Here is a 21,972-nt window from a genome sequence, read left to right as displayed (position 1 = left end):
GCAATATATATTTTTAATGCTCTGACAACGTCCAGTAACTTGGAGTCCTCCAAGTCACTTGTAGCCGCAGGCACTACAATAGGCTGGTTCAGATGAAATGCTGACACCACCTTAGGGAGAAAATGCGGACGAGTCCGCAGTTCTGCCCTGTCCGAATGGAAAATCAGATATGGGCTTTTGTAAGATAAAGCTGCCAATTCTGATACTCTCCTGGCAGAAGCCAGGGCTAGAAGCATGGTCACTTTCCAAGTGAGATATTTCAAATCCACCTTATTTAGTGGTTCAAACCAATGAGATTTTAGAAAGTCCAAAACCACATTGAGATCCCACGGTGCCACTGGAGGCACCACAGGAGGCTGTATATGCAGCACTCCCTTAACAAAGGTCTGGACTTCAGGGACTGAAGCCAATTCTTTTTGAAAGAAAATCGACAGGGCCGAAATTTGAACCTTAATAGATCCCAATTTGAGACCCATAGACAATCCTGATTGCAGGAAATGTAGGAATCGACCCAGTTGAAATTCCTCCGTCGGAGCACTCCGATCTTCGCACCACGCAACATATTTTCGCCAAATTCGGTGATAATGTTGCACGGTTACTTCCTTCCTTGCTTTAATCAAAGTAGGAATGACTTCTTCCGGCATGCCTTTTTCCTTTAGGATCCGGCGTTCAACCGCCATGCCGTCAAACGCAGCCGCGGTAAGTCTTGAAACAGACAGGGACCCTGCTGAAGCAAGTCCCTCCTTAGAGGTAGAGGCCACGGATCTTCCGTGATCATCTCTTGAAGTTCCGGGTACCAAGTCCTTCTTGGCCAATCCGGAACCACTAGTATCGTTCTTACGCCTCTTTGCCGTATAATTCTCAATACTTTTGGTATGAGAGGCAGAGGAGGAAACACATACACCGACTGGTACACCCAAGGCGTTACCAGCGCGTCCACAGCTATTGCCTGCGGATCTCTTGACCTGGCGCAATACCTGTCCAGTTTTTTGTTGAGGCGAGACGCCATCATGTCCACCATTGGTCTTTCCCAACGGGTTACCAGCATGTGGAAGACTTCTGGATGAAGTCCCCACTCTCCCGGGTGAAGATCGTGTCTGCTGAGGAAGTCTGCTTCCCAGTTGTCCACTCCCGGGATGAACACTGCTGACAGTGCTATCACATGATTCTCTGCCCAGCGAAGAATCCTTGCAGCTTCTGCCATTGCACTCCTGCTTCTTGTGCCGCCCTGTCTGTTCACATGGGCGACTGCCGTGATGTTGTCCGACTGGATCAACACCGGTTTTCCCTGAAGCAGAGGTTCTGCCTGGCTTAGAGCATTGTATATTGCTCTTAGTTCCAGAATGTTTATGTGAAGAGACGTTTCCAGACTCGTCCATACTCCCTGGAAGTTTCTTCCTTGTGTGACTGCTCCCCAGCCTCTCAGGCTGGCGTCCGTGGTCACCAGGATCCAATCCTGTATGCCGAATCTGCGGCCCTCCAATAGATGAGGACTCTGCAACCACCACAGAAGAGACACCCTTGTCCTTGGAGACAGGGTTATCCGTAGGTGCATCTGAAGATGCGACCCTGACCATTTGTCCAACAGATCCCTTTGGAAAATTCTTGCGTGGAATCTGCCGAATGGAATTGCTTCGTAAGAAGCCACCATTTTTCCCAGGACTCTTGTGCATTGATGTACAGACACCTTTCCTGGTTTTAGGAGGTTCCTGACAAGCTCGGATAACTCCTTGGCTTTTTCCTCCGGGAGAAAAACCTTTTTCTGAACCGTGTCCAGAATCATCCCTAGGAACAGCAGACGAGTTGTCGGCATTAACTGGGATTTTGGAATATTCAGAATCCACCCGTGCTGTTTTAGCACTTCTTGAGACAGTGCTAATCCCATCTCTAGCTGTTCTCTGGACCTTGCCCTTATTAGGAGATCGTCCAAGTATGGGATAATTAATATGCCTTTTCTTCGAAGAAGAATCATCATCTCGGCCATTACCTTTGTAAAGATCCGAGGTGCCGTGGACAATCCGAACGGCAGCGTCTGAAACTGATAGTGACAGTTTTGTACAACGAACCTGAGGTACCCCTGGTGTGAGGGGTAAATTGGAACGTGGAGATACGCATCCTTGATGTCCAAGGATACCATAAAGTCCCCCTCTTCCAGGTTCGCTATCACTGCTCTGAGTGACTCCATCTTGAACTTGAACTTCTTTATGTACAGGTTCAAGGACTTCAGATTTAGAATAGGCCTTACCGAGCCATCCGGCTTCGGTACCACAAAAAGAGTGGAATAATACCCCTTCCCTTGTTGTAGAAGAGGTACCTTGACTATCACCTGCTGAGAGTACAGCTTGTGAATGGCTTCCAAAACCGTCTCCCTTTCGGAGGGGGACGTTGGTAAAGCAGACTTCAGGAAACGGCGAGGTGGATCTGTCTCTAATTCCAACCTGTACCCTTGAGATATTATCTGCAGGATCCAGGGATCTACCTGCGAGTGAGCCCACTGCGCGCTGTAATTTTTGAGACGACCGCCCACCGTCCCCGAGTCCGCTTGAGAAGCCCCAGCGTCATGCTGAGGCTTTTGTAGAAGCCGGGGAGGGCTTCTGTTCCTGGGAAGGAGCTGCGTGTTGCTGTCTCTTCCCTCGACCTCTGCCTCGTGGCAGATATGAATAGCCCTTTGCTCTCTTATTTTTAAAGGAACGAAAGGGCTGCGGTTGAAAAGTCGGTGCCTTTTTCTGTTGGGGAGTGACTTGAGGTAGAAAGGTGGATTTCCCGGCTGTAGCCGTGGCCACCAAATCTGATAGACCGACTCCAAATAACTCCTCCCCTTTATACGGCAAAACTTCCATATGCCGTTTTGAATCCGCATCGCCTGTCCACTGTCGCGTCCATAAAGCTCTTCTGGCCGAAATGGACATAGCACTTACCCGTGATGCCAGTGTGCAGATATCCCTCTGTGCATCACGCATATAAAGAAATGCATCCTTTATTTGTTCTAACGACAGTAAAATATTGTCCCTGTCCAGGGTATCAATATTTTCAATCAGGGACTCTGACCAAACTACCCCAGCACTGCCCATCCAGGCAGTCGCTACAGCTGGTCGTAGTATAACACCTGCATGTGTGTATATACTTTTTTGGATATTTTCCATCCTCCTATCTGATGGATCTTTAAGTGCGGCCGTCTCAGGAGAGGGTAACGCCACTTGTTTAGATAAGCGTGTTAGCGCCTTGTCCACCCTAGGAGGTGTTTCCCAGCGCTCCCTAACCTCTGGCGGGAAAGGGTATAATGCCAATAATTTCTTTGAAATTATCAGCTTTTTATCAGGGGCAACCCACGCTTCATTACACACGTCATTTAATTCTTCTGATTCAGGAAAAACTATAGGTAGTTTTTTCACACCCCACATAATACCCTGTTTAGTGGTACCTGTAGTATCAGCTAAATGTAACGCCTCCTTCATTGCCAAAATCATATAACGTGTGGCCCTACTGGAAAATACGGTTGATTCGTCACCGTCATCACTGGAGTCAGTGCCTGCGTCTGGGTCTGTGTCGACCGACTGAGGCAAAGGGCGTTTCACAGCCCCTGACGGTGTTTGAGTCGCCTGGACAGGCACTAATTGATTGTCCGGCCGCCTCATGTCGTCAAACGACTGCTTTAGCGTGTTGACACTATCCCGTAGTTCCATAAATAAAGGCATCCATTCTGGTGTCGACTCCCTAGGGGGTGACATCCTCATATTTGGCAATTGCTCCGCCTCCACACCAATATCGTCCTCATACATGTCGACACACACGTACCGACACACAGCAGACACACAGGGAATGCTCCTAACGAAGACAGGACCCACTAGCCCTTTGGGGAGACAGAGGGAGAGTTTGCCAGCACACACCAAAAGCGCTATATATATATCAGGGATAGCCTTATAATAAGTGCTCCCTTATAGCTGCTTTGTTATATCAAAATATCGCCATAAATTTGCCCCCCCCTCTCTGTTTTACCCTGTTTCTGTAGTGCAGTGCAGGGGAGAGACTTGGGAGCCGTCCTGACCAGCGGAGCTGTGAGAGGAAATGGCGCCGTGTGCTGAGGAGATAGGCCCCGCCCCTTTTCTGGCGGGCTCGTCTCCCGCTATTTAGAGAAATCAGGCAGGGGTTAAATATCTCCATATAGCCTCTAGGGGCTATATGTGAGGTATTTTTAGCCTTTATATAGGTTACATTTGCCTCCCAGGGCGCCCCCCCCCAGCGCCCTGCACCCTCAGTGACCGCGTGTGAAGTGTGCTGAGAGGAAAATGGCGCACAGCTGCAGTGCTGTGCGCTACCTTTAGAAGACTGCAGGAGTCTTCAGCCGCCGATTCTGGACCTCTTCTGACTTCAGCATCTGCAAGGGGGCCGGCGGCGCGGCTCCGGTGACCATCCAGGCTGTACCTGTGATCGTCCCTCTGGAGCTTGATGTCCAGTAGCCAAGAAGCCAATCCATCCTGCACGCAGGTGAGTTGACTCCTTCTCCCCTCAGTCCCTCGCTGCAGTGATCCTGTTGCCAGCAGGAATCACTGTAAAATAAAAAACCTAGCTAAACTTTTTCTAAGCAGCTCTTTAGGAGAGCCACCTAGATTGCACCCTTCTCGGCCGGGCACAAAAATCTAACTGGAGTCTGGAGGAGGGTCATAGGGGGAGGAGCCAGTGCACACCACCTGATCTGGAAAAGCTTTACTTTTTGTGCCCTGTCTCCTGCGGAGCCGCTATTCCCCATGGTCCTTTCAGGAACCCCAGCATCCACTAGGACGATAGAGAAAAGAGAGTTTCTATAGGAGATAATGACTTAAAAACAGCTGTTCACTGTAGTGGCCTCTATGCATTAAATAGATAAATAGATAGGGTTAAATAGATATTTTGAATAGCTAAAGAGTATTTACACCCACACATGTGGGATGCGATTATGTGACTGACCGCCGGTCCCTATACCGACGCCTGGATCCCGAATGGTGACTACCCCGATGGCATGCCGTCCAACAGGGACAATTCCCTAACCCTAATCCTATAAGTAATAGATGGTAGTAATACATTGGTGCCTTTATAGTAGCACTGACACTTTTTGCTACCAATACTTTGGAATTAATGCCACTAGCAGCTGGTCAGTATGTGGTTAAAAGGAAACATGTTTGACTACTTTTAAGCCTTTTCTGCTGAGGTACAATTGCAGCTGCCTACTTCTGACTTACCTTTAAAGCAGAGGCTTAGCCAGAACATTGTGGGCTACAATTTTAACATTTTAGGGGCCCTGTCCCAATGCTTCTAGAGCAACACCTCTCTGCAGCAGTTGTTATTTTTATGCCCCATGATATTGCCCGAGTTTATTTTCTGAACCATATTAATGCGCCAATTTTTCACCCATAGTAGTTTATTTTATGAAGCATAGTAGTGCCCTAGTTCACATTATGTCACACAGTACTCCCAATTTTAATATACAGTGCCCTGTAGTTCGTATTATATGACACTGCAGTGATCCTTTTTTATATCATCAAGGACAAGCTAGTGATCAAGCTGCCGGGTGAAATGCACATCTGCTTTCAAGGTCCCGAGAGACGTACTGGGACTCCCCGTCAACACCACACAGACCACTGTCAATATGTTTTAATGCCGCACCACAACCTCTGACTCTTTATACTCTGAGTGGGATGCATGTTCGTCTTGGGTGCATTTTGCCTCTCTAATACCTATGGCACCTGGAGCAAGCTAATGCTTACCTGTGACCACTGTAACTTTATTCAGGTTACACGGTCTCCTGGCTCCACCAACACCTCTACAGGACATTCCTTCTATATGGTAAATTTATACCTGGAATATTTCATATAGTTGGTGCTACAGTTTTTAGTTATTGTTTTATTCTGGTGCGGGGTCCTTCAATATTCCTTTTGCAGGTACTGTACTGGGGCAACTGAGAAAGACAACAAAATACATCCACACCAACAGTTTTATAGATGTACATATGTCATTTCAAGACATTTTTCCAGATTACTTAAATAACCACAATAATGGCAATATATCAGCTGAATTCTAAGCCTTGCTTTGTTTTATTCCCTTTACATAAAAACCTGCATAATTTTGCTAGTTACCTAATGAGGTGGATTTCATTACCTCTTTCTCCTCATTGCTGGCATTGCTTTTCCTGGATTTTTTTTGTTTTGTGTTGTGCTGAAGAAAAAAAATGGATCGATAAGAGTGCAAATAAAAACACAGGAAAATCAGTTTATGTTACGTAGGTGAATTGCAGCAGTAAAGTCATTGCAGTTTGACTTTGTACAAAAAGGGTCACTGAACAGAAGGTCAAGCAGATGGCTATTTCCATTTCAAAGATGCTATCAAAAGGCCAAGAGTCAGTTGATCCAGCAGCCCTTTAGCAAACACGATTTGCTGCCTGCCCATTTAAGATATATTTTGTATGCTAAAATAGTTTTCAGAGCACTCTTAGTCCATTACCTATCTTTCCATGAGTAGTTTAAGTGGGCGTGACAAAATATACAAGCTGAAAAAATAAGAAGCGAGCTGTCTTGGGTTCCATGTTTTTTAACCCAAAGTTATTGTTAGCCACACCATCATAGCTGTGATGGTGCGGCTAACTATAACATATTTTTATTAATATTAATATTATGTTAAATTGTACATTGTGTTTTTATTTCCAGGAAAATGTGATTTTTCATAATAATTAATGTTGAAACTGTAATGATAAAATAATACATTGTTTATACAGTATTAATACTATGATACCTTTACATCTGTTCCAGTTAATATGGTTCATTTTATAAAGTCACTATCATTCCATTTTATTTTACCATGTATTGTTGGTTTAATGTGCTTAACTGTTTTGTTCATTTAGCTATTTTTTTATTGTCATATCCATCACTTTATTAAACAGAAAAAAATAGAGATATCACACAATCTCTAGGTTTTCAATATCTGCTACATTTAGATGGACTTAAAGGTATCCTGAGTCAAATTAACATTACATTTACATGTGAAGAATAAAACATACACAAAGCAATCAGAAGAGGTACGTAAAGATTTAAATGACTAAGTAGTGACTTTGTAGAAATGTGCATACTGTACATTATAGGGCATTAGTATATGTATAAGTGCATACTATGAAGAACTATAGAAGGCACTTTGTAAAATGTTACCATCTCAAAAGACTGCACATTAAAAAGGTTATAATCTATACAAAATAATCTAATATCAGAAGAACCATAATTCTAGATGACTATTTAGGATCATTAAGCTATTTCATGAAATTATTTCTCTAGCATTGGAAGAAATAATAATGTGCCAGTCTTAGGTGATTTTGTTGCAGGATATAAAGTGGTGTTTTCTGTAAAAATGGCAAAACCAGGCTCCCCTTTGTCTTTTTATCTTGTGTATCATGCTCTCTCTCTCTCTATATATATATATATATATACAGTATAGTGTGTGTGTGTGTGTGTGTGTGTGTGTGTGTGTGTGTGTGTGTGTGTGTGTGTGTGCATATATATATATATATATATGTAGTAGACAGATAGATAGATAGATAGATAGATAGATAGATAGATAGATAGATAGATAGATAGATAGATGTGGCCCAGTAACAGATATCGGTAGAACAGCGGCACTCAGGCAGACTTGATGAAAGTTAAAAGCAGATTCTTTATTAGTCTGACGGCGTTTCGGGGACAAGCCCCGTTGTCAGGGACAAGCGTTCACATAGAATGAATCACATTACAAACATATATAGGTCTCTAAACAAGTAATTACATTGTTTATTATACTCACCTGATCAGTGCAGCGCTCCACACCAGGACCATGTTCAGAAATCCGTAATCACCGGAAACTGATGTCAGAGAACAGCGCCGACCAGGCAGCTGCAATTTAGTTGCTAGGAGACACTAAAAGACAACAACACAACAAATTACATAACAAAAGTGAACACAAACATATAGACCTTCTGCCAATAATTTGTTTATACAGAAAGGGACTGTTTTAAATATAAATATTTAATGCCACTACTGTTGCTTCGAAGGCTGTTGTCAATCGCACTGGCTAAAAAATCCATCCCTGGGGAACATATCGCTGCAATCAAAGCTACTAAACATGTTAAATAAATAGCTCTACATTAGAGATAGCATTGTAAGCCCAAATTCTCATTGAGGCCACCCGGTGATACTGTATTGAGGGTAAAGAGCCACCTACTTTCCCATTGTAGGAGAATCCTATTTCTATTCCCTCCTCTAGGTGACAGTGGAACATGATCTATAATGATAGCACGCATACTCACTATACTATGGCGTGCCTGTACACAGTGTCGGGCAACTGATTGATCACTGTTCCCTTTTTCCAAGGCAGATTTGATGGCACTGCGATGGAGGGCCATCCTTTCCCGAAATTGTCTCTAGGTCTTGCCTATATAGGCAAGACCACAGGGACATTTCAACATGTAAACTACATGTGTTGTTGTGCAGGTTACTCTATGTTGGATTTTAAAGCCTTTCTCTGTATGGGGTGGCTCAACGTAGAGCCTGTTATCAATGTGTTACAAGTAGCACACCCCAGACATCGGAAACAACCCAATTTCAGTCTTAAAAAGTGTAGTTGTTGCTTTATTGTTAAAGAATAAACATCTAATTTAACTACTTTATTTGCTATGTTTTTGCCCCTGGTGTAACTGGGGAGTAGACAGGTATTTAAGACTACTGGTAAGCAGGGCCGGTGCTAGGGTGTTTGGCGCCCTCCTGCAAACTATAAATTTGCGCCCTCCCACACTTAATAAAGGGACAGCGTGCGCTGGAAAAAGGGGTGTGTTCTCACAAGGAATAGGCGTGGCCACACAAAGTACCCCCATTTCAATTAACGCCACACAGTAGCACAATCGTATTCACATTACACAGCAAGTAGTAGTGCCGCTTATACACATAATGCCCATAGATAGTAGTAGCACCCTGTATACGTAATGGCCATAGTAGCAGCACCCCTTATACGTAATGCCCATAGTAGTAGCGCCAGTTATACGTAACACCGATAGTATTAGCACCCCTTATATGTAATGCCCATTGTAGTAGTGCCTCTTATGCATACTGTCCACAGTAGTAGCGCCGTTTAAACATAATGCCAACAGTAGTAGCACCGCTTATACGTAATGCACATAGTAGCAGCGCCGCTTTTATGTAATGCCCATAGTAGTGCCACTTTTACATAATGCCCATAGTAGCAGTGCTGCTTATACGTAATGCGCATAGTAGCAGTGACGCTTTTACATAATGCCCATAGTAGTAGTGCTGCTTATATGTAATGCCCATAGCAGTAGTGCCATTTATACGTAATGCGCATAGTAGCAGTGGCGCTTTTACCTAATGTGCATAGTAGTAGTGTCACTTATATGTAATGCCCATAGTACTAGTGACGCTTATATGTAATGCCCATAGTAGTAGTGACGCTTATATGTAATGCCCATAGTGGTAGTGACGCTTATATGTAATGCCCATAGTAGTAGTGATGCTTATATGTAATGCCCATGGTAGTAGTGACGCTTATATGTAATGCCCATAGAAATGGCACTTATACAAACAACCCCCTCCCCCCCACACACACACACACATATATACACACACACCCATATACACACACACACACACCCATATATATACACACACACTCATACTCACACACACACACTCTCTCTCTTTCCCTTCACTTACCTAACAGTCTGGCTGACCATAGCAGCAGCAGCAGCAGCATGGTCCCATGTAGCTCCGCCCCCCATTCCCATGTAGCCACACCCCCTTTTCGGCCCAGACCAACCCCGCTGTCACAGGTGAGGGGGAGAGGAGGCTCCAAGCTGCCGGCGCTGCTGCCTGTTATATAGTGTGACAGGCAAAGCTGCCGGCAGCAGCAGCGGGGATGCAGAGCAGAGACTGCGCCTCTCCTGGCCTGGCGCCTACCTGCTCTGCATCCCTTTGCTGAGCGGGTAGCGCCGGGCCTGCTGGTAAGTCACTATCAGTGCTAACAATCAGCCACAGTGATTTAGCACGTTTAGAGGAAAAGTCTGTAACTGTGGTATATTTATTAACCCATGGTATTCTAAGCATATCACCTTGCTTGGTGGCACTTGTGGGGCCATATAGAAGAGAATCCCGAGACTTCTTCATAACCTTTGCTTTTGATAATAATAATTCTTTGATAGGAAACCCTCTGATGATAAATTTGTTAAGCATACAATCAATAGCTAATTCTGCTTCTCGTGGGCCAGATATAATATGGCGTGCTCGGAGGAACTGGGAGTACGGTAGACCCTTTCGTAAAGGTAAAGGATGAAAGCTATCATGACATAATAGTGAGTTCCTATCTGTGGATGTAACATATAGCGTTGTATGCAAGGTGCCATCAATATATGTAATCAGCACAGATATCTATCTATCTATCTATCTATCTATAGATAGATAGATGTGTGTGTGTGTGTGTGTGTGTGTGTGTGTGTGTGTGTGTGTGTGTGTGTGTTTATATATATATATATATATATATATACTGTATATATATATATAAAATTAAGGAAGAAATATTACCATGATAGGGCCTTAAGAGTTAGTATTCACAGCACTTTACATGCAACTCCCTTAATGACTTCTCCTATTTTTCATATATTAACTATTCCAATTCTCCAACATTAGATTTTAGATTCCATATCTTTGGAGACATAAATCCACCTGTTGAACAAAGACATAATAATAATTATTCTATACTTACCCTTTAAAGGTCCTTTGGTATGTATTAGCTTTATCCACCACTATTAAAGTCATATGAGCTTTATCATATACAGCCATACTCATCGTCCCTTATGTTTATTCACCCATTCAAGATACCTACCCATGAATAAGTCCTCAGGACGAAACGTGTATGGTTAAAAGTTAAGTGTCCTATTCAGTGAGGATCCTTCTCTGAGCTCACACCTGAATAAGGTGGAGGAAGGTTACTGTAACAACTCTCCTGTATTGGTCGTGGATCATTGATTTCATATACGTATGTAAAAACTATCATTTTATTGAAGACTATTTTAAAACAGAAAATAAATGTCTGGTTTCTTTTACTGATTGGCCATGTGACTCTTTCTTTGGGTGATCTTCCAGACCATTACCGAATTAAGATTGACAGAATCAGAAGAACTGTACATATAATGAATTTATCCTCCAAGAAAATCTATTATACTGATGTGAATAGGGTATAATCCAACCTCACTATTTACCAGAGCAGCTGAAATTGTGATAGATATATATATATATATATATAGTTACTGGTCCGGCACTCGTATGTCAAAAGCTGTAGGTAAAAGCATGCTCCGGTGCCCTCCAACCAGACACAGCGGTCTGTACATACACGTGAATACAAAGTAGGCGGCACTCAGGAGACAATGTGACGGTGAAACCAACGGGTGCTTTACTTCAACGTTTCGGGGTTCGAGACCCCGTCTTCAGGACACACACAGTGAACATCGTGCAAAAAACATTTTAAATACCTTACCTGACGCCTCCCTGGCCGTCCTCACCGCGCCTCCGCTCGGCTTCCGGGATCCAGGCTTCCGGTCTCGGATACAATCACATGACCGGATACCCGCTCACTCTGCCGTCATCCAGGGGCGTGGGGGAGTGTTGCCGGGATACGCCTGACAACAAAAGTGCAAACATATTGTTAAGTGCATGAATAACAGTGAAAAACATCATTAAACATTAAAATACATATAATGTAGTGTAAGACAGGCTCGCCATCACACTGCCTGAACAATTGCTAATAATAAGTGCCTGCACATGAATAAAATACAGTGATAAATGTGTAATGATCATGATGAATACTAAAAAATTAAAAACAATTGAACATTTTTTAGCACAGTGTCCTATCATCGCACAGCTACATTTCGTCAGCTAGTGCGGCCGATCATCTCTATACTGGGGACTAGTGAAATACTACCACATTTTCATACTTTAACTAATTAAATGATAACATAAAGATATATATAGTCACACAAGAAACCCATCTTCAATCAGTACTGTGTGCCCATACATTAATCTACCCCAAACGGGTGTAGGCACGCTGTTATACGGTGTATGTTACAATACTGGCCCTCACCCGGACCCATAATTCTACTGAGGCAGATGTGACCTATATGCAAAGATGGTTTATATAAACTGGCGAAAAATTGCTTCATATAAAATTACTCATCCCTAGGGATTCATTAAGTCCCTTCGGACTAAGCGTGTTAAGCATTAGAATCCATCTCGTTTCCAACTGGAGCAGATGTTTGGCCCTATCCCCCCCTCTAATTGAAAAGGGGGCCTGGTCTATAATGCGGTACCTAAGTGTAGCCAGGCTGTGTTTAGCTACTGCGAAATGCCTGGCTACAGGTTGTTCACTTGTACCTGTGTTGAGGGCTGCCCTAATGGCTAACCTATGTTGGGTCATTCTAACTTTGAAGCTACATTCAGTTTTCCCTACATAGTGTTGCCCACAGGGACATTTGAGCAAATATATCACAAACTTGGAATTGCAGTTGACCGACACCCGAATACCAATTCTTTTACCGGTATAAGGATGCTGGAAAGAGTCTCCGGGTATCAGGAAGTTGCATGTGGTACAACCACATTTGTAACAACCTTTCTTCTGTCTCAGAAAATGTGTGGCTGTGACAGTTTTTTTGGAAACATCTGATTTGACCAATAAACTCCTGAGATTTTTACTCCTACTGTAACTAGGCATGAATTTGCTATTTTTGAACATCCATAATTCTGGATCAGTTTGAATAATGGGCCACAGTTCTTTGGCTTTTTTGGTGGTATGTCTGCTGGCCGTATTATATTGGTTGACCCATGGAAATATATTCCCTTGGGTCTTCTGATCTACACTTTCCAATAGCTGCTGTCGTGGCTTACTCAGTGCTCTATGCCGGGACTGCTTTAACAGCTCAATGGGATATCCCCTATCCAAAAACTTGGATGTCATGCTGTCAAGTTGTATATCCCGTGTATTGGGGTCACTGTTTATCCTACATACTCTGAGCATCTGTGAATAGGGTAGACCATATATAGTGGCCTTGGGATGAAAACTGTCAAACCGCAATAAAGTATTGCGGTCTGTTTCTTTTGTATACATGGATGTGCTGATCATGCCCTTCTCAATAGAGATCCGTACATCTAAAAAATTGATCTGCTGGGCGTCCAGCACCATGGTGAATTTAACTGGGCTGGAAGATGCATTATGTGCATTGATCATATCCTCCAATTCACTTTTGGGTCCTGCCCATATCACCAGCAGATCGTCAATGTACCTCATGTATAAAACTAGATGTTGCTGAATTGACGGTTGTGACAAAAATAAATCCTTATCTGTCTCCCACATAAACGTGTTAGCAAACGACGGGGCCACACATGACCCCATCGCACACCCAGTGAGCTGTAAATAAAATTCATTGTCATACAGAAAATAATTATGCGTGAGCGTGAATTCTAATAATGTTAAAAAGAACTCAGGATCGGGACCAGTGTATAGCGGATTATTGGTGATGAGAATCCTTACTGCCTGTATTCCCTGTTGATGTGGAATACAAGTGTAAAGACTCGAGACGTCAATAGTAGCCAAAGTAGAGGACGCTGGAATGGTTTTTAACTCCTCCAGTCTCCTTAATAAGGCTGACGTGTCTTTAAGATGTGTCTGAGTCGCTTGTATACACGGCTGCAGGAAAGCATCTAAATAAACCGCTATAGGTTCACATAATGACCCCCTGGCAGAGATGATAGGTCTGCCCGGGGGGTTATTCACATCTTTGTGAACCTATTGGAATGATGTAGAATAAAGGAGTCACTGGATGTGATCTGCCCAAAGCCTTGTGTACCGCTGTCGTGATGATGCCCTCTGTGAGAGCTTCTGACAACAGTCCATCCAGTTCCTTCTGGAATCTGACAGTGGGGTCCTGACTTAAACGGGCATAAGTGGAGGTATCGCCAAGGAGTCTTGTACATTCGGCTTTAAGAATTATGGGTCCCGGTGAGGGCCAGTATTGTAACATACACCGTATAACAGCGTGCCTACACCCGTTTGGGGTAGATTAATGTATGGGCACACAGTACTGATTGAAGATGGGTTTCTTGTGTGACTATATATATCTTTATGTTATCATTTAATTAGTTAAAGTATGAAAATGTGGTAGTATTTCACTAGTCCCCAGTATAGAGATGATCGGCCGCACTAGCTGACGAAATGTAGCTGTGCGATGATAGGACACTATGCTAAAAAATGTTCAATTGTTTTTAATTTTTTAGTATTCATCATGATCATTACACATTTATCACTGTATTTTATTCATGTGCAGGCACTTATTATTAGCAACTAGGCGCTTCATCGCGCCCTACGGGCGCTCTTCACACCGTCGCAAGGGGCTACGCCCCCTTAACCCTTGCATGCCTTTCTGGAGTTCAATATTTGTGTTATATGGAGTATCACCTGCATTCCTTTGTTAGTGGTTAAATATTGCACAATGAAAGGGTGTGCGATGGTGAAGAAGGCGCAGCCCCTTGCGACGGCGTGAACAGCACCTGCAGGCCACAATGTACAGAATGTAGCGGGTGTGGGGGGGTACTGCGGATGGTGTCTGTAGATGCTGCGGATGGAGGGGGGGCGGAAGTGGGGGTGGGGCCCGGATGGGGAAGGGTTGGGAGGTGCTGCGGGTGGGGGAGGGGCAGAGGAGTGGGGGATGCAGATGGGGGAGGGGTCCGGAGGCACTGCAGGTGGGGGAGGGGCAGGGGTGCCATGGGTGGGGGAGGGGCAGGTGTGGGGATGTTGCAGATGGGTGAAGGGTTCCGGAGGTGCTGTGGGATGGGAAGGGGCGGGAGTGCCACTGGTGGGGTAGGGGTCCGCAGGCGCCATGGGTAGGGGAGGGGCAGGTACGGGTGTTGCGGCAGATGGGGAAGGAGGTCCGGAGGTGCTGCAGGTGGTGGTGGGGCAGGTGCGGGGGTGCCATTGGTGGGGGAGGGGTGGGTGAGGGGGGGACCGCGGATGGAGGAGGGTGTCTGCAGATGCTGCGGGTGGAGGGGGAGACATATAAGGGGGGTGAATGGTGGAGGGGGCCTGGAGATTGCTGGGGGTGGTGAAGGGGCGGAGGAGTGGGAGCCGCGGGTGGTGTAGGGGGTCTGGAGGCACAGCATGTGGGGGAGGGGTGGAGTGCCGCATGTGGTGGAGGGAAAGGTGCGGAGGTGTGGTGCATTGGGGAGAGGTCTGGAGGTGCTGCGGGTACTGTACCTGCCAAAAAGGTAGTTGGAGGGTATGCAGTAACAGGGCCAGGACAGGGGTGACAGGGTCAGAACAGGGTTGACTGGGCCAGGACAGGGGTGACAGGGTCAGAACAGGGGTGACAGGGTCAGAACAGGGGTGACGGGGCCAGGACAGGGGTGACGGGGCCAGGACATGGGCGACGGGGCCAGGACAGAAATGACAGGGACAGGATAGGGGTGACAGGGTCAGTGTAGGGGCGGCAGGACCAGGACAGGGGTGACAGGGCCAGTATAGGGTTGACAGGGCAAGCACAGGGGTGACAGGGCCAGGATAGGGGTAGCAGGGCCAGCATAAGGGTGACAGGGCCAGGATAAGGGTGAAAGGGCCAGGATAAGGGTGAAAGGGCCAGGATAAGGGTGGCAGGTCAAGGCCAGGGGTGACAGGGACATGACAGAACACAGGGCACGGGAGAGATTGGTATTAGGGACAGAACAGTGGTGACAGACAGATGTGTCTTACCGGAGTCACTGCTGCTGGCTGCTGCTGTTCCACTCCAACCTGTTGGCATCTGCTGCTGGTGGAGACTTGGCATGGCTGACTCTCTTAGGCTGTATTCCAGCTTCCTCTGCCCGTCCGCATCACTCCCCCCCTCCTCAGTCACACACCGCAGACCTCGCGCAGCTGCCGGGCACTGTGGTTAGGTGAGACTGGGAGTGACTGGTTAGCCCCCAGGAGATGCTGCGGCTGGAGGGAGGAGGGGGTCATAGCATGCACGTGGCGCGGACCTCACGGCTGCTGGGCACTATGGTAAGGGGAGACTGGGAGTGACTGGTTAGCTCCCAGGAGACGCTGATGCTGGAGGGAGGAGGGGGTCAGAGCCTGCAAGCAGCGCGGACTTCTGCAGCGCTACCCGCCGGCTAAAGTGTGTGAAGGAGCTGGGCGCAACTCACTGCGGGTGGCAGCGCTGCAGCTAGCGGTGGGGTCGCAGGGGCTGGAGATAACAGAGGCAGTACAGAAAGTGCACAGCGGCTGGTGACCCACAAAACTACAGCTAAGAAGCGTGGAGTGTGCCAGAATGTGACGCTCCTCCCCGCCAGAGAGACCCTGCTGAGTATGCTGATGTGGGGGTCAAGTATGGCATACCCCCTCACACACCCCCATACCTCCAAAATGTCCCAATTTTCGCGGGACAGTCCCATTTTTTGGGGTCTGTCCCGCTGTCCCACCCGCGGATCGCAGTGTCCTGCGGTGGGGGGGGGGGGAGCAGTTGGAAAGCTCCTGTACTCGCTGTTCTGCTTAGCAGAGCAGCGGTGAATAGTGGAGACAGAGGGATAGGGGGCATCAGGGGGTACGGATTAAGGGGGGGTTCCAGCAGCAGAGCCGGATTAAGGGGGGGGGGGGGCAGGCGGTACGTACCATTGGCCCCACAGTTTTAGGAGCCCCCCCGGCTCGAGTAGCTCTGTCCCAGCTCAGAAGCTCCCCCGTCCTGCCAGCAACAGTGGCAGCATTGTGCTACAGTCAGCACACGCTGCTGCGTATTGGCAGGTCTGTGGTGTTACAGGGAAGCAGCAGTCTCCATGCTTTCTTCTGCCTGTGCGGGTGTGTAGGGGGGAGCGACCACCTCCTCTGGATTTACCTCTAGCTGAGGGGCCAAAATTCCATAAAAAAAAAAAATCCCGGAATTTGCATAATGGGGCGTGGCCTCGCGTCCCGCGATTAGGCCACGCCCCCAACACACAGCATGCACAGCAATGAGATAGGGCTCCCCTGTCTCAAGTACCCTGTGCCCCCTGGACTCATAATCAGCCCCTGGGGGCATGCCAGCAGCTCACAGAGCGCTGGGCATGCCCCCTCACTGACGAAAACGGGGACCCTCCCGTGAAGCCACGCCCCCTTTTCGCTGTGTGTGTGTGTGTGTGTGTGTGTGTGTGTGTGTGAAAGCTGGGAGGTATGCACCCCTGCCTGTGCCATGTCCATACTATCTGCTTCTGCAGCTGCTCCTAGTGTCCTATAGATTTGGCCAGATCTGTGACTCATTTGACTAACTCCGCCCACTGTTGTGACTCCGCCCAGCGTTAGCAAATGAATCACAAGATCACAGATCTGGGCTATTATATAGGAGATTGTTCAGGCAGTGTGATGGCGAGCCTGTCTTACACTACATTATATGTATTTTAATGTTTTATGATGTGTTTCACTGTTATTCATGCACTTAACAATATGTTTGCACTTTTGTTGTCAGGCGTATCCCGGCAACACTCCCCCACGCCCCTGGATGACGGCAGAGTGAGCGGGTATCCGGTCATGTGATTGTATCCGAGACCGGAAGCCTGGATCCCGGAAGCCGAGCAGAGGCGCGGTGAGGACGGCCAGGGAGGCGTCAGGTAAGGTATTTAAAATGTTTTTTGCACGATGTTCACTGTGTGTGTCCTGAAGACGGGGTCTCGAACCCCGAAACGTTGAAGTAAAGCACCCGTTGGTTTCACCGTCACATTGTCTCCTGAGTGACACCTACTTTGTATTCACGTATATATATATATATATATATATATATATATATCTATCTATGTTCCAAAAGAAGACAGCGGCACTCGAGGATTTAGTAAATATGAAAAAAGTGTATTCAAAAGTTTACAGGTAGCCGACGTTTCGGGGCTCACATGCCCCTTTGTCAAGGTGTGTAACAAATTGTGTGTGTGCAAACATACCTTGCAAACATACAGTGCACTGGCGGGCTTCTCTGGGATATAAGGTATGTTTGCACACACACAATTTTTTACACACCTTGACAAAGGGGCATGTGAGCCCCGAAACGTCGGCTACCTGTAAACTTTTGAATACACTTTTTTCATATTTACTAAATCCTCGAGTGCCGCTGTCTTCTTTTGGAACCTGCAACTTTATTCCAGAAGGCACCGGGGTAAGAAAATCAGTAAGGAGAGTGCCGGTTCATTCCTCGATATATATATATATATATATATATATATATAATCTCGTTACTACAATGAATGGTTATAGTAAAATGTGGACACTAATGATTTGGTACATGAAAGTCCACAAGGGCTGCAAAGAAAAATAGAGCATTGCTGCAAGTTTCTAACATGAAGGGAAGGTGAGAGACTGCTGGAGGGCCACAGGGAGGTAAAAGGCTGCAGGTGAGGGGGGGGTGCTTTCAGGGACGTGCGGTGAGGTATATTTCTCAGGAGGCACTGGCTAGTACCAGAGCCAGATTTACACACAATATATGAGACAAATGGTTCATGTGGGCATTATACACTGGTGCAGCAGTATGTACTGCAGGAAATTTGGTGAATTTTGATCAGAGATGGGCGGAAAAGATAAGCAGCACCATAGACTTTTTACTCCGGAGATTTGGCTATAAAAATTATTAGAATAATACAAAGATTATAATTTTTTTTTTTAAATTGTGTTTTTCATATACTTTATACAGTCAAAACTCTGGCACAAACATTAGTATGACAGGAAAGGCCCTGCTTCACCCCACCGCACGTCACTAGGTGCTTTATTGTGGGGCATAATTTATAAGGGGCACTACTATTGCATGGCAAAATTGTTAGAGGGCATTTCTGTGTGTCATACTGTATAAGGGGCGCTATAACTGTGTGACATGTGTGTTATAAGGGGTATTACTGTGTGGCATAATGTAATTGGTCTCTACTTTTTTGCGTAATGTGAGTGGGCTCTACTGTGTGGGGTAATGTGAATAAGGGGCTCTACTGTGTGGTGTAATGTGAATGGGCTCTACTGTGTAGTGAAACATGAATAAGGGACACTACTGTGTGATGCAATGTGAATAAGGGACACTACTGTGTGATGTAACATGAATAAGGGACATTACTGTGTGCTGTAATGTGACTAAGGGGCACTACTGTTGGTCGCATCCCTTCTTAGCGAGAACACACCTTGGGGTTTTTTTTTGCGTGTGCTTTTGGTGCATGCTCTTCATGCTCTTTACATACACAGGGCTCCAAAATGTGTAGTTATGGCTCTGCTTTGGTGTGAAAGTTCCTAACATGAAGGGAAGGTGAGAGACTGCTGGAGGGACACAAGGTGGTAAAATGCTGCAAGTGAGGGGGGGTGCTTTATTGTGCGGCATAATTTATAAGGTACACTACTATTGCATGGTATAATTTGTAGAGGGCATTTCTGTGTGTCATAATGTATAAGGGGAACTATAACTGTGTGGCGTATGTGTTATGAGGGGCACATGTTTGAATCTCTTGCAGGATGAGCTCTGTTGTGCTTATTTTAATACAGAGAATGATATACACTTGTATGTTATTCTAATATTATATTTGTAAAAGCATAGACTAAGAAGTAGGAGGAGTCAGGATTAATAAGGGGAAGGGGACTATGTTAGGAGCCAAATGCTGACGCGAGGTGGGCCTGTGTGTTTTAAATGCCAAGGCCTTTTTTTAGTCCCAGTCTGGCCCTGCACACTGATGAGGATTGTAGTGACAATAACATCTTGCCACTGCTGTTAGCATAGCTGCCTTAAGCCCATTGGTAGCTTGTTTTGTGTGGATTCAAACAAATAAAGCACTTCAGTCACAAAAATGACAGTCCCTGTTGATGAAGTGCTTGGTTTGTAAAAACTGTGCATGTCCTTTTAAATATCCAACATAAGGGTAGGTGGGAGGACAATTCCATCTTGCACCACTTTTAATTTCTGCCACTGCTGTGTGGCAATTTTTTTTATATATGCTATACACCAGTGGTTCTCAAACTCGGTCCTCAGGACCCCACATGGTTCACGTTTTCCATGTCACCCAACAGGTGCACTGTGTATCACCAACTGTTACATTTGAAAAATCTACAGGTGACCTGCAAAACATGTACCGTGTGGGGTCCTGAGCTATAAACTGCAGTGTGTTTGTGCCACTGCTCTGTTGCTTAGTAACCACCCAGCTTGCTGCAGACTTTGGCCTAAAGCAGTAGAAAACACTTTTGTGAGCTGTGATGTGGTGAAAATTCACTGATTGTAAATTAATGTTATTGAGGTTAATAATACAATATGAACAAAAGAGGCCCAAATTATGTGAATTTAGCCTTTATTGTAAATTTTTGGAAAAAATCCAAAACCAAAACCAGCGTCAGCCAAAATCCAGAACTGGATCCAAAACTGGATAACAAATTAGAATCAAACCCAAACCAGCAAAATTGTGTGGTGCATATTGCTAATATGTATATATCTTTTCTCATGCACCCTGTTTTAATTTATTTATTATAGCTTGTGTCAGCTGTTTTCCTAAGTGCTTTACAACAGGTGTGTTGGTAACTGTCATATCTTTAAAAGCAAAGTTACTGTGAGCTTTAGACCAGTTAGCATACCTAAAGTTTAACACTCCTGCAGTGTTTTGCACGCAGGTGGTCACCAGATGGCCCCAAAACGAGCAATTCAAGTGTTGCTCCGTTTGCCCGCGCACAGCTGCCAGCACTGACCTTACTGTTATGTTGTTCCGTCATTTTGACGGGCTGGTAACTAGTATGAAATTATTGTCCTTCGCTGATGCACAATTAAATTGGACTAAATTTACAAGGCAGACGTTATAATCCATGTTCTACTCATTCTGTCATTATGCTCTGCACAAAGACTTTATGGGAGTATAAGAAATGTCTGAGAATAGTAGTCAATGAGGTGTGCATACACTTTCCAAACAGCATATAGGGGCACTTCACAACACTTACTATTGTCTTTCCTCTAAACCAGGCGATGATGCAGACCCACACTCTGAATGGATAGAAATCTGAAGAGGATATTCATCTCAGATACGGATAGCCTCTAATGGAAGAATGAGATTGTTCTTCAAAAGTGTAATACTATGCAAAGAGCTTTCTATGCTTGCTGCCCTTCCTTGTTGTGTATACTAAACGCAACCTCTGATATTGTGTTGTATCAACATTCTCTTCTTCACTCACATAAAAGGCATCTTAATGACTAAATGTAGGTTTCTACAGATGTGTTGCTAGGTAGCTAATTACTTGGCCTTATAACCTACATATTTGTAATAAAGCCCAACATGTACACTAGCATGAGACAAATGAATGGAAAATGAAAAAAAAAATGTAACAGACAACACATTCTATCAGGCACGAACTCCAAAAAGTATTTTAATACTGAATTTACAATATTCATATTTATTAAATATTACTTTCTAGAACATAGATATCTGCAGAGCGCCACATTTGTAATCTAAAAGAAACACAATAAGGAAAGGTAGTATCATATATAATAAAAGGCTAATGCTGCTCTTCACCTCTATGGGAGAATTCAAGTGTTTTGCGTGCTGGAGGCCACTAGATGGAGCCCAATGAAGCAAGTCATGCAATGCTCCATTCAGGTGTGCACAGCTGCCACCGCTGACATTTCTATTATGTTGTATTGTCATTTTGACGGGCTGGTAACTAGTATATAAATATATATATATATATATATATATATAGCAAAGGGTACCCTATGTGGCTATGTGGATGAGAACAGAGCTGCACCTTAGAGGAACCTCCTGTTAGATGAGGCTCAATGGATAACAATATAGGGTATAGATCTAAAGGCGCTTAAAGATAGTACTGTACATCACATCAATGTAGTATATATACAACACATTATGAACTCAATTTCAGTATTTAATACATAAAAATGTCACAATCACATAAAATATCAATGAGAATTTTAATAGAATC

At 45.1% G+C, this 21,972-nt stretch overlaps 1 long non-coding RNA gene across 1 annotated transcript in view; it reads left to right on the top strand.

Annotated features, from left to right (window-relative positions):
• Positions 1–21,149, top strand: part of LOC134935197 (uncharacterized) — a 90,657-nt gene extending 69,508 nt beyond the window's left edge. The window contains exons 2-3 of the long non-coding RNA XR_010179977.1: positions 17,513–17,654; positions 21,002–21,149. This is a non-coding gene — a long non-coding RNA (uncharacterized LOC134935197). The remainder of the gene's footprint in view (positions 1–17,512; positions 17,655–21,001) is intronic.
• Positions 21,150–21,972: the final 823 nt, after the last annotated feature.

Source organism: Pseudophryne corroboree, chromosome 6 (genome assembly GCF_028390025.1).
Source record: "Pseudophryne corroboree isolate aPseCor3 chromosome 6, aPseCor3.hap2, whole genome shotgun sequence".
In the NCBI taxonomy this organism is placed as follows: Eukaryota; Metazoa; Chordata; class Amphibia; order Anura; family Myobatrachidae; genus Pseudophryne; species Pseudophryne corroboree.
This window is presented reverse-complemented; position numbering and strand designations above follow the sequence as displayed.